This window comes from Hetaerina americana, unplaced genomic scaffold (assembly GCF_022747635.1).
Source record: "Hetaerina americana unplaced genomic scaffold, ioHetAmer1.1.p SCAF_11, whole genome shotgun sequence".
In the NCBI taxonomy this organism is placed as follows: Eukaryota; Metazoa; Arthropoda; class Insecta; order Odonata; family Calopterygidae; genus Hetaerina; species Hetaerina americana.
In genome coordinates, this window is record NW_027286181.1 from 11,084,067 (window position 1) to 11,100,073 (window position 16,007).

The 16,007-nt window shown below is 39.0% G+C and overlaps 1 protein-coding gene across 1 annotated transcript in view; it reads left to right on the top strand.

Moving 5' to 3' along the window:
- The first annotated feature begins 6,337 nt into the window (after positions 1-6,337).
- Positions 6,338-16,007, top strand: part of mtd (TLD domain-containing protein mustard) — a 902,673-nt gene continuing 893,003 nt past the window's right edge. The window contains exon 1 of the mRNA XM_071599404.1: positions 6,338-6,663. The gene's annotated coding sequence lies outside the window, so the exon portion shown is untranslated. The remainder of the gene's footprint in view (positions 6,664-16,007) is intronic.

Consider the following 16,007-nt stretch of genomic DNA (forward strand, 5'->3'; position numbering starts at 1 on the left):
CCTCAACATTCGAGTAGCTCATAGATACATCTAATATTAGGTAGGCATTGCTGCTGGGATGGAATGGGAGATTTTATTCGCGTTAAACGACTCCGTTACCTCTCAATCAGAGGAGGCTCGTTCAATAAGGTTCCGCACTTTGGAAATTAAATACGCATTTGGTACCGAGCTAGTACCACCAGTTCTCTTCTACTGGATTAAATTATGGGATAGCGAGTACTCATGCCTCTGGGCTGTGGTCCACTTGGGTAACGTTTTTGTTTCCACTAGTTCTTACTCTCTTTCCTCCATTGCTGTTAGTTCAAAGGCTGGGAAATAAAGGAATGCGAGGGCACGAGGAATTCAATCTGTTTCAATCTCATTATTTGCTAGTTGCAAATCTTAATTATTCCCTATCCAGGGATGATTTTTATAGGTATTCTCTCCCTTATTCTATATTTCGTTTATCCATCTGTATTTAGTTTACGCGGCCTTCTCTCAATACTCGCCTTGGGGACTCTTTTATTTTGCCTTTGATTTTGACCCTGATAAGTGTTATCTCGTTTCAGTCCGTCCAATCCAGTTGCTCTTCTTCTCCAAATAGCGTTCCATATTTACCTTTCCACTCTTCCGATACATACTAATATTTCATTCTCCTAACTCATTTGGTCGCATGGTTTCTAAGGTTCCCATTCCATTTTAGTCTTTCTAATATTAGGAAATTTATCCAAACTTTCCACGAATAGTTTCACACAAACGTCCTTGTTTCTATTTGTATATGTATATTTAAATTTATTATTAGTATCTCATAGGGTTGTTAAATTAATTTAGTTATGTTAATTGTCTTTCGTGACTAGATTAACTTGTATCTTACCTGTACAAAAAATATTGTAATTCTTTTGGAATTATTTTATATTTATATTTAACGATACGTTAGCCATTTACCGAAATGGAGTCACCTCGCTCATTCTTCCACGGCAAAAACTACCACAAAGTCAAATTGGAATCAATCATTTGCTTACATTTGCCTATGTTCCTAAGCAAGTAAAAATAAATAAATACATTTAATACAGGTGTATACATATATGTATGTGTGTGTATATGTATATGTGTGTGTATATATATATATATATATATATATATATATATATATATATATATAATGTATAACACTTAGAACTGGCGGACACAGACAAAACACACAGAAACACACAAAAAAGAGACTCACTATTTTTCGAATTTTCGGTGGTCGTGACCACCTTTATCAAGGAAGAGAGGGACGATAGTTTCTCTCAGTTTCTGTGTGTTTTTCTCTGTGTCCGCTAGTGCTAAGTGTTATACATTATTATTCACGTCCGTGAGACTTTCAAAAAGTGTTATATATATATATATATATATATATATATATATATATATATATATATATATATATATATATATATATATATATATAGTATATGCTTTCATAGACGTAACACGGAAGTGCCGAATAGTACAATACACAGTAACACATAATATAGAAACACAAAAAAAGAGAACACTCACACGTATTTTCTTGATATTTCGACGGAAACAATCCGTCTTCCTCTGAAGATGTAGAAGTAATGACTGCTGGAATTGTTGAGGTGAGGGGTGCGAGAGAAAGGGAAGGGGGCCAGGGGAAGGGGAGAACGGGAGGCGAAGGAGGGGTGAAAGGAATGGTTGGGGAGAGGAAAGGGAGAGGGAAGGGGTGGAAGTAACAGTTTTAGGCCACTCCCATCAGTGAACGACATTGAGGCCCGGATGCTGATAGGCCATACAGATGTAAATGAAAGCCAATTCAAGGGTTTTTAATTCTATAGGGTTATCGGATGTGGGAAGGGACGCTAGGACGGAAACATTGTAACACTGGTTGAAGGGGGTATTATGATGGGAAGCATGTTTAGGGATGGGGAGACCCGCGGACGGGGAGGAGGGATTGCACGAGGCGCGGTGGTTGTTAATCCTAATGTTAAGTGGTGTGGAACATTGGCCTATGTAAAAGGACGGGCAGAGTTTACAGGTAAGAAGATAAACAACATTCTTAGAAGTGCAAGAGGAATAGGGGAAGGGCGGGAGAGAGTTGAATGGTGGGATGGAGTGGGGTGGAGTGGTGAAAATAGGGCAGGTTTTGCATCTTGCTCGATGACATGGAGTGGGTATGGCTCTGGGTGTGTGAGGGGATTTTGAGAGTGGCCTGGTGGATTTGAGGATATCTGCTAGGTTGGCGGGACGTTTGATGGTGACAGAGGGGCAATTGGGGAGAAGGTTGGAGGAAGTGTTGTGATTTTTGAGGATGGGGAATACTATAGGTCTTTGAGGATGACTTTGAGAGACTGAATGCCTGGGAAGTAGGTCGTACAGATTGAGAGAGGCTGGGAGTCTGTGGTTGACGCAGGCTTGGGGGTGTAGGAATGTTTAAGTATTTTTTTATGGAGGAGAGAATCAGGGTATCCTCGTTGGAGGAGGGAGTGGTGAAGGTTGTTAAGGTATTTGTTAAGGGATTCGGGATGGTTGCAAATGCGGTGACCGCGGATAGAAAGAGAGTAAGGGAGGGAGCGCTTGGTATGGGAGGGGTGACAACTGCTGTAATGAAGGTATTGCTGCTTATTAGTAGGTTTGGTGTGAACAGAGGTAAGGAATTTGTTGTTGCTGAGGGAAATATTAACATCGAGGAAGGTAATCTGAGAGGATGAAATGGTCGAGGTGAAAGACAAAGATGAGGAATCATTGAGTTTGGAGATGAAGGAATTGAGGGAATCTATGCCGTGTGGCCATAGTAGAAAGATGTCGTCAATGTATCGGAGCCACAGGAGAGGTTGCAGAGGATAGTTGGAAAGGAAATTCTCTTCCAGGACACCGAGGTGGAGGTTTGCATATGAAGGGCTGAATCTGCTACCCATGGCACAGCCCTTTATTTGGAGGTAATGGTTATTGTTGAAAGAAAAGGAGTTGCGGGTGAGAATGAAGTTGGAAAGATCAATGAGAAAATCGGTACTGGGGATTATATTATTATTATTATATATATATATATATATATATATTTTATTCGAAATGGAACGCTCTTATGCGGCGCGCAAATATATAAAAACAGATATAGATTTTTGAATCATACAGACACAAAGAAAGGACAATCACATATGCAGTTTTGACGTTTCGACGGCACGACCGTCGTCATTAGAATCAGATGACGATGGTCGAGCCATCAAAACGTCAAAACTACAAATGTGAGTGTCCTTTCTTTGTGTTTATACATATAATTGCAGATTGATTTATCTGCGCTTTCACTCTATACATTCAATAAAGCAGCCACTGCAGTCCTCAATCCATCCATTCGATAGTTCGATAGTTCGATAGTAGTTCTGGAATCAAGTTTCAATGTAAATTACTTATTCAGGTGTGATGTAGTGGAACTGTTCCATAATAACAGAGGTTCGACTAGCTTCGATGTGCTACATCATTTTCATTTATTTCAAATAAATCTTTATTGAGTGGAAAGTTACAAAATTTTTCATCTCTGTTATCAGTTCAAATGATCAGTTAGGCCCCACCTATCGTAGAGTATTCTGCGAGTACATATAGTATATTGGATCCTCACGATCTAGTCTATCTTTTAGCAATAGAAAAAGTGCTACGTCGAGCAGATAGGTTTGTAGAATGTTTTTATGAACATAAAGCAATGTCACGACGCTATTGGAAGAATTAGAATGGGGCCAATAGTTGACATTAGGGCTAAATACAGGTTAAATTTACTGTCCATATACAAGGCAGATCCCTTATCCGATGACGTTCAAGACATATTAATGGCCCATTAGAAATATCTCTACTTGATTGATGAAGTGCGCATGCGCGTAATACTGATGGCCTTTCTCCGTTGGTCGACTGAAAATAAAGATAACCGGCCAATCGTAGGAAAACCTAGCAGTCCGGCATAGGAACCGGCTTTTAGAAAATCCAAGATGGCGTGTTTCAGGAACGGCTTTTCCTATCTACAGCGGACTTACTATGGTAGATCAGCTCGCGTACGTAAAATCAGGGAGATTGATAGCAGAACGGATGGATTCAATATATAACATTAGAGATCAAAATAGATATGATAGCAGGTGGGAAAGAAATAATTAGTATCGAAAGTGTATTTATTTTGTCCATATCCTGCAGGCATTTTAAATATTCCCATTGTTATAACATTGAAAGATTTTAATAATGTTCTGTTACTAAATATCTTTTTATGTAAGTAGCATCTTACGTGGTTTATAACTTTATGAGATTGCATTTTCGTACTAATATCTGTGTAGATGTAATGATTGCACATACATGTAAATGGCTGAAGACCTAACATCCCCCGCCACACGCTCTTGCGGCGGCTTGCGGGGTATTATGCAGATGTAGAATCAGTTTTTTTAAAACTAGTCATTAGCATCTGCTATAAGAGAGACTACTTATTTCATCCCATTTCTACATTTTCAACATATCCATGACCTTTTTTATAGACTTTATTTTGAGAACTTTCTCCCTGTGTTATTTCTGTCCTCTTCTGGTTCCACGATTCCCTTCACCGTGTTGTCGTGCTCAAAATAAAACCGATAATTTAAAATCTTGACCGTTTCCTGCCGGCTTATCTCCTCATTCAATGGTATCAGAGGTTCTTTTTTAGTAGCTAGGCCTCTGCAAATGATATTCGTCATATTTCTCAAAAACACCACCTCGACTGTCTCCATTTCATTTCTTTTTTATGCTATCTACATCTTATCACCCCCTAATAAAGTGCATCCCGAGTTTGATGAAATGAAAAAATTGGTGTATTGATTGAATACATCGGTAGGACAACAAATAGCTCTTTCAAAATACTCCGAAGATGCCCGAGTTTTAGATAATGTTTTACGCTATGAGTAAATATTTGCATGATAATTTCTAAAGTGTCCTTCATGATTGCCATAAGAAATTGATTTTCTTAACTGTTTCAAAGTAACCAGCAGTGACCAGAAACCAAGAAAAATTCAAGTAATGACCAAGCGGTCGTATTCGTGGGTGTTTACTTGGAAAATCATTACTCTTCTCAGTATTCAACCGGTTAAAGTTTGGATAGACATAGCTTACAAAATAGTAGAAATTTACATAGCTTTATTGCTATATTATTATGAGCATTATAAATTTTCACCAAGCGAATGCAGAAATATATCTTATTAAATATTATCTTACATTTGATATTAGACACCCGTAATACTGAAGTAAAAAATGTTAAAATAAATGCGATCAGCAGTATTTTAAGCCTGTAGTTTACATTGAATGTATTTTTTATAGTTTCTCATCGCGAAACGGATAGAATTATAAACGCCCCGTTTTTTTCTCTCTTATGCAATACGAGTAATTCTCTCTTTGACTGAATGATTCTCAGCTGTTTGGTCTTTCTCTCACGGATATTAGGATCCTGGTGTATTTATCAAGGGGTTACCACCATAAAAATTCTATTAGTACTGAATTATTACACTTCGTTCAAAGTAATTATTATTACGTTGTTAGTAATTTTTATTAATTTAATTATCTCGGTCAAGGCGAATAATTTTTACACTCTGAAATTGTTGCATTGAAATACATATTTGCGGATGACTCCGTCAAAAGTTACTGTCGCGGCATCTCCCGCAGTTTCTTGGAATTTGTCAAAGGTAAAACAGCCTCAGTGTTTCAAGTTGGCTTTAACCTTGAAGACTGTGGCGCATCGGGCACGACTACATTGTATGTACGGTATTTCTTCACATCTTCCTTTGAAAGCCCACAAAATTTCGGAGTGAAATGTTACGGCATCTCCCGGAGTTTTTTTAGAATTTGTCAAAGTAATTTTTGTTAATCCCGATAGATTTATTTCCACTTGTCTCTTTATTTTCACAAGTGCTCTGGCAGTTTTAACATGATCGTTCAAGTTTCATTGTACTGGTACCTGCCTACATTACGATCGGTAATGTTTTAACATTTAGCATTTTCTTCAGCGCATCGCTGTTCTGATCGGAACGCGCGTTCCTAAACGGGTTGAGAGGAGTCGTGCGCGCAACTGCCTTGAAGGTGATGTTAAGGGACACAGAAAGCCATTCTCCCCGAACATCGCCCTTCCCTCTCCCAACTTAAAGCCCTCCTCTCTCCCAACAACTCCCACCCCTCGCCCCAACAACACTTCCCCTCATACCTTCGTCGTGTCCTCCCTCCCCCTACTTCCCCTTCTCCTCTCGATCCTCCCCCGCCCTCAATCCCCTGCCCTCCTCCGAATCCCCTCCCCTCCATCCAATGGCCACACTTGCGCTCTGTTTTCGGATCCGCTGCAAGTAGTCTCTTCTCTTCCTCCGATCGAACGTGTCGCGCGGAAAGAACACTCCGGTAAAACTTTTGTTCAGAAAAAGAAAACGGGAAAGTACGGAAGAGCGCACAACTCTCCCTTCGCTACGTTTCGCCCGGCACCCCGGCGGCTTTCTCTTCCTCGATGGACACCACCGTAAATATCGTCGCCCTTGCTCCCTCCTCTTGACTCCGCTCTCTCTCCCTCACGACCGTCGGCCCTCGTGGTGGCGTCTACGGACTGCGGGGCGCCCTAACCGCGCTTCCCGTCTCCGGCGGAGCTGTCGGCTCCCTCGTGATCTGAACAGCAAGCCTTCACCGAACTCCCCGCTCATCCGTCCGGTGGGTGTGTGTATATGTGCATGCCTGTCTGTCCGTCATCCTTGCTCTCCCTTATCTCCGGTGATTTAACCTACATTGTTGCTTTCGAGTGAATACGGGTTCGCCGCGCAAATCCTCAGCGTCTCATCGTTCCAGAGGGGAGGCCGCGCGTGTTGGTTCCGTCTTGAGCACGCGAACGTGGAAGGGCCGGTCACTCCCGCTGGGAGTGGCCGGTCTCAATCGCCGCCGCGGCCGGTTAGGAATCATCCGTTTACCGTGCTCTCGAGTGGCCGAGGAATTAGTTGACAGGGCGGCATATTATTCGCCAGCAGCCGGACGTGACGCGCTCTCGACATAAAAGCCTTCTAGCTATGGAGGACTCTAAGAGACTCAATTGAGCTCGCTCAACATTAAGTCGGTAGACAGGGAATTTTTTTCTATAGCACTCAATTTAGGTAAAAGCGAACAAATATTTTCTGTGAATAAACTGTTCGAGGCGTTTGAGTAATCATCCTCAGGTAAAACCAATAATACGCATAGTATCTTTGCCCTTCGTCAGCTTTATGAATTTTATGCTGTTACAGTACACAATCGTAATTTACGGCGCATAAAGTATTCATTACGCGTGCAAAATCACGCGTATTTTCACGTAATTTTCCTAGATGAAACTCATCAAGGGTGTTGCGTCCATGTGTAATTGGAATGGGTGGTTCAAGCAAAGCAAACGCCGAGGACGTCGACAAGGCACTGAGATATCAAGCAAAAAATTTGTTCATGCCGAAAAACGCTATTTTTTTCTTTTTTAAATTGTGGAATGAGGATTGAAGGCGTACTTTAACTAATTAATTTAAATTCTAAAATTTAACTAATAACCAAGGCGTCGAAGTTGGCAAAACTTGCCGAAAATAAAGGGTGCATAAGGATACCAAATATCAAAAGCGACGAAAAGCACAATACTCACCTTCGTGAGGAACAAATCGCAATTATTAAAAAAATATTTGCTATATTTGACTATTTATTTCGCAATGTCCGCATTTTTCAATCCGAGAAAAAAAATTAATGTTTGGTGAGGAAATAGTCTGCGGAAATTCGGATGCGACCGGCAGTGGAAAATCTCTTCGTTCGCAAAATCGCGGGCTCTTAACGCCAAATTTTTGCAAATTCGTCGTCCCTGTCGTTAAGGAGGATGCAGGCTGCGGAAATTCAGATTCATCCAAGGATTGAGGACGAAAATCCTAATATCCGGAAAATCCCGAACTCTGAACGATGTGCGCCAGCTCATCTCGTGTTTTACGCCCCCACCGACTTTGACGAGATGCTTAACTCTTGCTGGCATTACCCAGGCGCGAGGTCTGCGATATATCAGTATGTTTATCCCCAAAGACCCGGAAAACGAGAGAAAATCATCGAAAGAGTGCCGACGGAGTAAGTGCGTCATTCATCCCAAATGGCTACCAATGGCCGCTCGCATTGGCTGTTTAATTTTTCAATCATCGCGACACCTCTACGATCCCAAAGTGGGCAGGGGGGGCTCGAGAGGGGGGAGGAGGAGGCAAGAGGCTGGAACGAGGGGGAGATGGAGTGTGAGGTAAAGCATCGACAGCGGTTTTTCCATCATTTTTGCGGGAGCCGCGAGCCGTTCTGTTTACTCGCTCCTCTGCCGAGCAGGAAGTTTGTGTTTGTTTGCTCTGTTCATTTGCGTATTCAGGAGGATTGGGAAAGGGGGGGCATGGAGGAGGGGGGGTGGACGCAGGTGGGAGGTCGTTTGGGGGGGGGGAGAAGGGACAGCGTCCGCTCTCGGCGACCGGGGCAGGGACAAGGGGCCAAGTACCGTCGCTCTCTCTCTCTCCACCATCCATCCGTATGCCTCGGGCCCAAGACCTTTGGCCCGTGCCCCCGCGGTGCTCCACGCGTGTTTTCCCATTCATTGCCCTGAGGAGGAAGCGTCCGTGACCGAAAGCGTGTGCACGCCCTTGGAAGAGCTCGAAACGCGATCTCTTCCTCTCTCTCTCTCTCGCAACACTGACCGTGAATTGACGTGATGAAATCGCGTCATTATTGAAATTTGTGGAGGAATACCTGTCTTTTTTGATTAAATTTCCCAGCAGCTATTGGGAGCCAGAGATTACTGCTGTACTTTTGCTTATTTTTTAGAATATATTAACTCAACAGAATTAGTATGCTAGAGAAGATACTAAGCTATGGTATGCGAGGTCCGTCCGAAAAGGAGCCAGCCATGCAATATTTTGAGGAAAATACCCTACCTGGAACAATGAAGCCTTGACCCCCATCGAAGTTCTCCCCTTGGGACCTTAAATACTAATCCCAGCGTCTCTGGTACTTTTGAAAACAATCGAAGGCGGAGTCCTTTTTTAGAAATGGTCACCGGCTGCCTGGTCGCATTCTCTTTTATCTCGTCTAGATCAAGAATTTCGCGCTGCAGTTGCAGGCAACTTCCTTCAACCCGCAAACGATGACCCAGGTGTAGCAAAAAAAGGTCATAAACGGCTATAACCCTAATATATAAAAATAATAAAATAAAAGCAAAGTCTTCCCAATATTCGGTTGACGAAATACAGAATCCCCCCGCCACACGCCCTTGCGGCGGATTGCGGGTATTATTATGTAAATGAATAATGCGACGGGGCAGCTGATGACCATTCCGAAAAAGGAAGGTATGCTAATTAGGTGGCACGTCTTCTTGAGGATTTTTGGTGTATGTTTTTTCCCAAAACCCTTTTAACCCCCTTCCTCATCTATTACCTATCCCACCTCGTGATTGCGTCCCCTGCCACACACCTTTTTGGTGGATCGTGGGATATTTCTGTGGATGAAAATTTAGATGTTTGATGAACCCTGGCTCTACACATATTACTCTATTCCTAAACTATTCTCAACATTTCGCAAAATATCCTTGAACCTTATATATTCATTCATAATTCGAGGGAGCGGGGAAGGGCATAGGTTTGATTCCCGGGATCACTTCTGAGAACACTCAGTTTCACCCAAGTTGTGTGATCCTGATGTGTGAATTACACCCGCCGTTGTACTTTATACTGGCGAAATCCACCCTTAAATATCTTTGTGGGTTGGATCTGTTCCACTGGTCATAGATTGAATAGAAAATAAAACATATACACCTGATAAGTGTTAATTATATGCTAAAATTTTTTCTCAATGGTAGCCATCCATTACTTTCTGTCACGGAAAAGGTTTTAAATAATCAATAATTTCAATTTGAAATATTAGGGGTCAACAGAAAGAGTCGACATATTGGATACTGCTCTATTTCCGGCGGTTGTGAATTGAAACCTTCCTATTAGAAAGAATAAAATTCCTCTAAATACCGCCCTCATATTACTTGATTTACTAGAAAGTTATTCGAATTGATGATTTAACTAAATTTAAAATAAACCAGCTAAAATTATCAAGAACATAACTATTATTTTACATTAAAAAAATAAGGCGTGGCAAGCTATTTTTAGTACCCAGTCATTATTAGTATGCCTTGAATTAAATTGAAAGGAACTTCATTTAAAATGTATTATTATTATTAGTTATATTAGTCCTCTATCTTTTAAAGTAGATTTTGCATGTAAAGAGTTTCGACTCCATTTGTGCTAAATTTTTTAGCTTCGCGTAACAAGACAACATAACACCTCACTTATCAATTAACTGTCTTTCAAATTCGCATACGTTCTACCTCCCTTCTTTCGGTCGAATGTGCCCAGTATTTTCATCCCCCTACCTCGCCTTCTAATCTTCTAGTATGATAGAAAATCACAACAACACACAGTCACAGCAGTTTATACTTATAAGAGTTAATTTTTCATTATCGAATTGGTATTTTTCATTTTTCAATATATGTTTGAAGATTATTATCTAAATTCACCATCTAATTCTCGTATGAAGATATCACACTGATGTCGCTCTATAAAATTTTTAAAAATTCATTGTAGTGGAAAGCTACAGCCAAATCGTTTCTTCATTATAAAATAGAATGTTTAAAACAGATTAAATCTTGTCCTTATTCTATGATGCAAAAATTTCAGAGATTAAAAATCATTCCCCTTGATTTAATCTCTGAAATTGTTGCATTGAAATGCACATTAGCGGATGACTCCGTTAAAAGTTACTGTTGCGGCATTTCCCGCAGTTTCTTTGGAACTTATTCTACAAAATATCAGTTTTTGTTTTCTCGGCCATTACATAATATATTTTGCGAAAGAGTCATCGTTTTTTTCCTAGGAAGATCCGAACGCTGAAACCAACTCCAGGCATAGTGTTTGCGTCAGCTGCATATACAGTTTCCCAGCGAGAACCACCTGCATCGGCTCAAACGTTCCAATTATCGTCTGTTCATTTACTTAGACTCGATGTCTCGGGAATGCTTCGGTTGTTGATGCAGGCGGCGTATTTTGTGGCACTCGGTCCTATTTGTGTCAAGTAAGCCGCGTCAGCACATAATGGAGATTGCATATGCTCACATATTTGCTCAATCTGTTTGATTCGCGCAACGCTGTCTCTCCGTTTCTGTAAGCTGGGGATACTCTGCACTTAGAGCCCAAGGGGAAATATTTTCTCCATCCGAACCACTTGTTAGGCGGAAGGGGAGTCTTCGAAAGCCAAACCAAATCGTTCTGCTTTCTTCCTATATGGTTAAGTTTTGACTCTTCACGACATACTTTTGGGATTTCTTGAGATCCTGGATGTCCCGTCCTATTGACCACCTGCCAAATTCATCCGAGATTCTTCTTTCAGTTACCTACTGTTATTTGAGTTTCACTTCCAAATACCTAGCAGTTTTCAAACTTCGTTAGCTTTTTTACATTCACCTTGCCTATTCCTCAAATCTAATATGTCATACTCATGTACGACAAAGAAGAAATAAAGAAATGTAGTTGTAGTTTTCAGGGGAGTTGACCGACAGCTAACGTGATTTGCGCCATCAGGGATAGATGGGTAATTTGGTAGGGGTAGGATATTCAGGGAATGGAGAAAGAGCGGAGAGAAACTTGAAATCTGTATTAAAATATTCTAAAAGAAAGGCGCCTACGGTTCCACAATTCAACATGTATTCAGACGAACGACGTACTTCACTTGTACTACTCTCTCTACATGACACTCCAAGTAAGGATCGCAATATTCTGAACCATTTTGTCACCTCCGGAATTCGAAAACGGGGCTTCGAAGTGGAAAGCCATTATATTATCATATTATTAAGAGACTAAATGAATGATAAATTTAGAAGTGCATATCAAGGGTTTAAAGGTATGCGGAAAGATGAAATCCGTCGCATCCGATTACCTTCCTGGTTTCAGTTCATTGTGAATTGAATTATTAAAATTTGGTTTTTCCTTAATGAAATACTTTCATGTGGATTGAGAAATTTGATCATTTAATCCATATAGAGAAGGTGCAAAGGAAGCAAATACAATAAGCAAATTAAGAATTATATGAATGAAAAACATCTCGCGACGTAAGGAAATCTTTGAGGAGGATAAGGACAAATTGTATAGGCCAAGGGAGAAATAATGTTAAGTGGATGAATTGTAGATAATATAGACATCCATGATCTTGAAATAGTCTTTAACTTTAGATAAATTTTTAAATTTTGAGATGCATGAAATGCTTCTAATATTTATATGCAACGTGTGGATATATGTTTATAAACTGCACGTTGAACCTCACATTGCATATTACGTAATTTACCTATGGACAAGTACGTAATATGTTACCTTTTCAAAAATCGGGATATTTAAAAAATCTTGCCCGTATTTGGTTCAGAGGATGTATTTATGAGGTTCTGCATCGGTTTTTAAATTGTAATGCAAACCCGGTGAATGTGTGGAAGTCTAGGGCGATAACTTCATTTATTATGTAAGCGTTAAAGTTGATAATAAAAATTTGAGCTGTTTTAAAGAGAGTAATATACATAAGCATCTAGCGAGGCAAAAGAAAGGGAGTTATTGGGGTTAGTGGTAGACACGTAATTTCATAGTGGTGAAACATTCAATGCCTACAGAATGGAGTTTATGGGGTAGTAGTTACAGGAAAATAATGCAAACTCGGAGGAGACTAAAGCTTACAATGCAATCAATTAGAAAAAATAATTACTAATCAGAATCATGGAAAAATTGTGCATTATGGAATAGACTAAAAATATCCCTAACGCTGATTTTGAGATTGATGTTACGGTCGGTTTTTTTAAGGCAAACATTTGATTCCCGAACTTGCTTATAGCTTGTATTTGCTATATAACTTAGTATATGCTACTTATGGGAGTAAAACGTTTGTGACTAATACAGGAGACATTTTCTTTAACCTTTGATATTTTGTGAATGGCCATGGCAGTATAATTGTAACATAGCTGGCTTACAACCATTGCTGGTATTTCCCGATGCAATTTGTGAAATCAAGGATAGATGGAGTAAAAACGGGTTAGAGGTACAGCAATCAAGGAGCGGCTAAGAGAAAAGAGACCCGCTGCTAAATGTATACGTGTGCGTTCTTTACTGATTTTTCGACGATTAAGCAAACTCGGAACGAAAGATAAAAAAATTACCTTTTTATTTTCAAGGAATAGACGCGAATAGTTCTCAAGAATCAAAAGAATTGCTGAAGTCAAAGAAAGCTGGAACCATGACGAGTCCCTTATTCTGTTGCGGAGCGGATTTTTCCACTAATTTGAGGAGAAGGGACTGGTTAGCAAAGTCATTTAAAAATACTGACTAAAACAAAACGAATTTATCTACTTCCATAGGTGGCTTGTTCGTAGACCCAGTGTTGGTGCTTTTCTATCTTTGAACTCAGTACTCCTTTAAGAAACCACTTTCTCACGTTTCTTTTTTTAAATACTTCTGTGAAGAAGAAAGGATTTAGTTAATTGCTAAGTAAGTTGTCACAATAATCACGCACAATTTGTTTTTGTTGCCATTTATGATGAAAAATTATGACTAATATTTTATGGTTTTGGTTTGAGGAAGTTAGAATCAATATCAGAATTAAATATGTACGTATTCTATTTTTCTTATCGATTATATTTTATTTAATTATTTTATATCTCCAAATTGTAACCTAATAGCTAGCATTATTTATGCCACAACTGGTTTGGTTGGATCTGAAGAACGTACAATTAAAAGTTTAACTAAATATACATAAAAATTTTTTGCGGATTCAGTTTAAAAGGGTATTAATATTAAAAAATACGTTTTGATGGATGTAATTCAGTAAGTTCTGCTGCATCACTCCATTATTATACCCGAATGCAGCCTCATGGAAATATTTTACGTGGAAAAATTTATTAAATTTAGCACAATTATTTATTAAACTTAGAACTGCTTTATTATAATGCCCGTGGTGTTATAATTGTTCATCAATTGGATTTATGCAATGTACGTAATTGAATGACTTGGGCGTTGCTTAATTGGATAGGCATACATACAGGAATTCATTGAAGCATCTACACATTGTTCGTTAATTCTGGTTTGATTGGAGGCTATAACCACATGTTTATATGGTTTGAGTAATATTTGTTGATTCCGAACTTAGAGAACATGTGATCTTTCTACATGTTCCTCTTGTAATTGCTCACTACCACACTTATAAACACCAGTGATATCAATAGAGTGGCTTTACGCTTACAGCTGTAGCGTTGCATACGTTTAAGTTTCTCTATTTACAAAATAGAGAATGGTGGATGGCACTCAAACATTATTTTGTTTCAATGCCATTAAAAGTAATGCGCACTACCAAATAAGCGCAATATTAGCTATAAATACCGGAAATAATAAACTCATGCCTGAATGATGAATTGTGAAGTACCCTTGCCCATTAATTAAATTCATTGTTTTTGGCAAATAAGTTAGAGTTTGGACACTCGTGGCTGTTTTTAAAGGTCTCGTGAACTTGCTTTCTATTTATCTCTTTGAGCTGATCAATTTATTGCCTGGTCATCTATATATCATATGAGTGAAGCAACTGGGTTGCTTAAAAGTTGAAGTGTGGTGTACGTATTTGCGTGGCTATATAAAATAAAACAATACGGAATAAATTTGCAAAATAAACTATCTGCTTGGCAGAAATAATTCGTTGAAATATTGTCATCTTTTTTTAATGGTATTATGCCCTGGTTTCCTACATAATTACTCAATTGGTGTTACCCAAGACTGGTTTCATTAACGAAAATGAGAATATGCCATCTATAACTTTTTCTGTTACTTTTTGATACTTTATTAGGGAAGTGAAAGGGACCATTCGTTATATATTGAACTTTAAAACATTCTACATCTTCATAATGCCCCGTGAGCCACCGCAAGGGTGTGTGGTAGGGGGTGTTAGGACACCACCCGTAAAATAAACGGTAACTGAATGCAAACAAACAAAACATATTTTAATGCACCCCCTCATATATATATATATATGTATATATATATATATATATATATAATGGGCTGACACAAGATAACACAAATAGAACAGCAACATTTAAAAATTTAAAAGAACACTCACACGGTAAATTGTTCGAGCTTTCGGCCCTCTCAGAGAACAATTTACCGTGTGAGTGTTCTTTTAAATGTTGCTATTCTATTCTATTTGTGTTATATTGTGTCAGCCCATTATTGTGCCGCTCGTGTGAGTTTTTCCGTACAATCGAGGTATATATATATTCATACAAAACTTATTTTTACACATGAAAATTAATAAAAAAGCAAATAATATACACAAACACGTATAACTACGGATGCACTAGATGTATACGCAGCGTTTAATCTTGGCCTCCGTTTTTATTAGATTTTAAAAACTATTTTGACGATGACTTCGAATTTTTACGGTAGGGTTTCATGATCATCCGAAGAAAGAATGAAAATGTTTATCTATCTGTATGGAGTCCTATCTCTCTAATATTTGTGATTCGACCTACCCAGATAGTGTGGGGCCATAATAATTCCTTTGTGCCGTAGTTAAACCCGTATATTTTGGACATTGCTACAAGTCTTAAATCTCGTTTGTTCTCTTCGCGTGTTAGGTATAATTGATATCAGCTCATCTTTTCTTTTGCATCAAAACAGTTAATTCCAATGTACTTTACAGTATTTTTATCATAGATGAGCGAATATTATTTAAAAACCTTTTACAGTGGGCCAAAATTCTTGCACAATAGCTTGAAATGGGCCAAACTAATAAAAACTGATATATCCTTTATTTTTACATAATATTTTTCATCCTGACACTTATTGAATCCGTTTTTTATGTGGAATAGGAAATTCTTCTTTAATTTTTCTTCTCGTGATAGGCTATCCGATTGTCTTAGGTAATTAGAGTTTATTACTTCAAGTGTAAAGCTACTACAAGCCTACTAATTT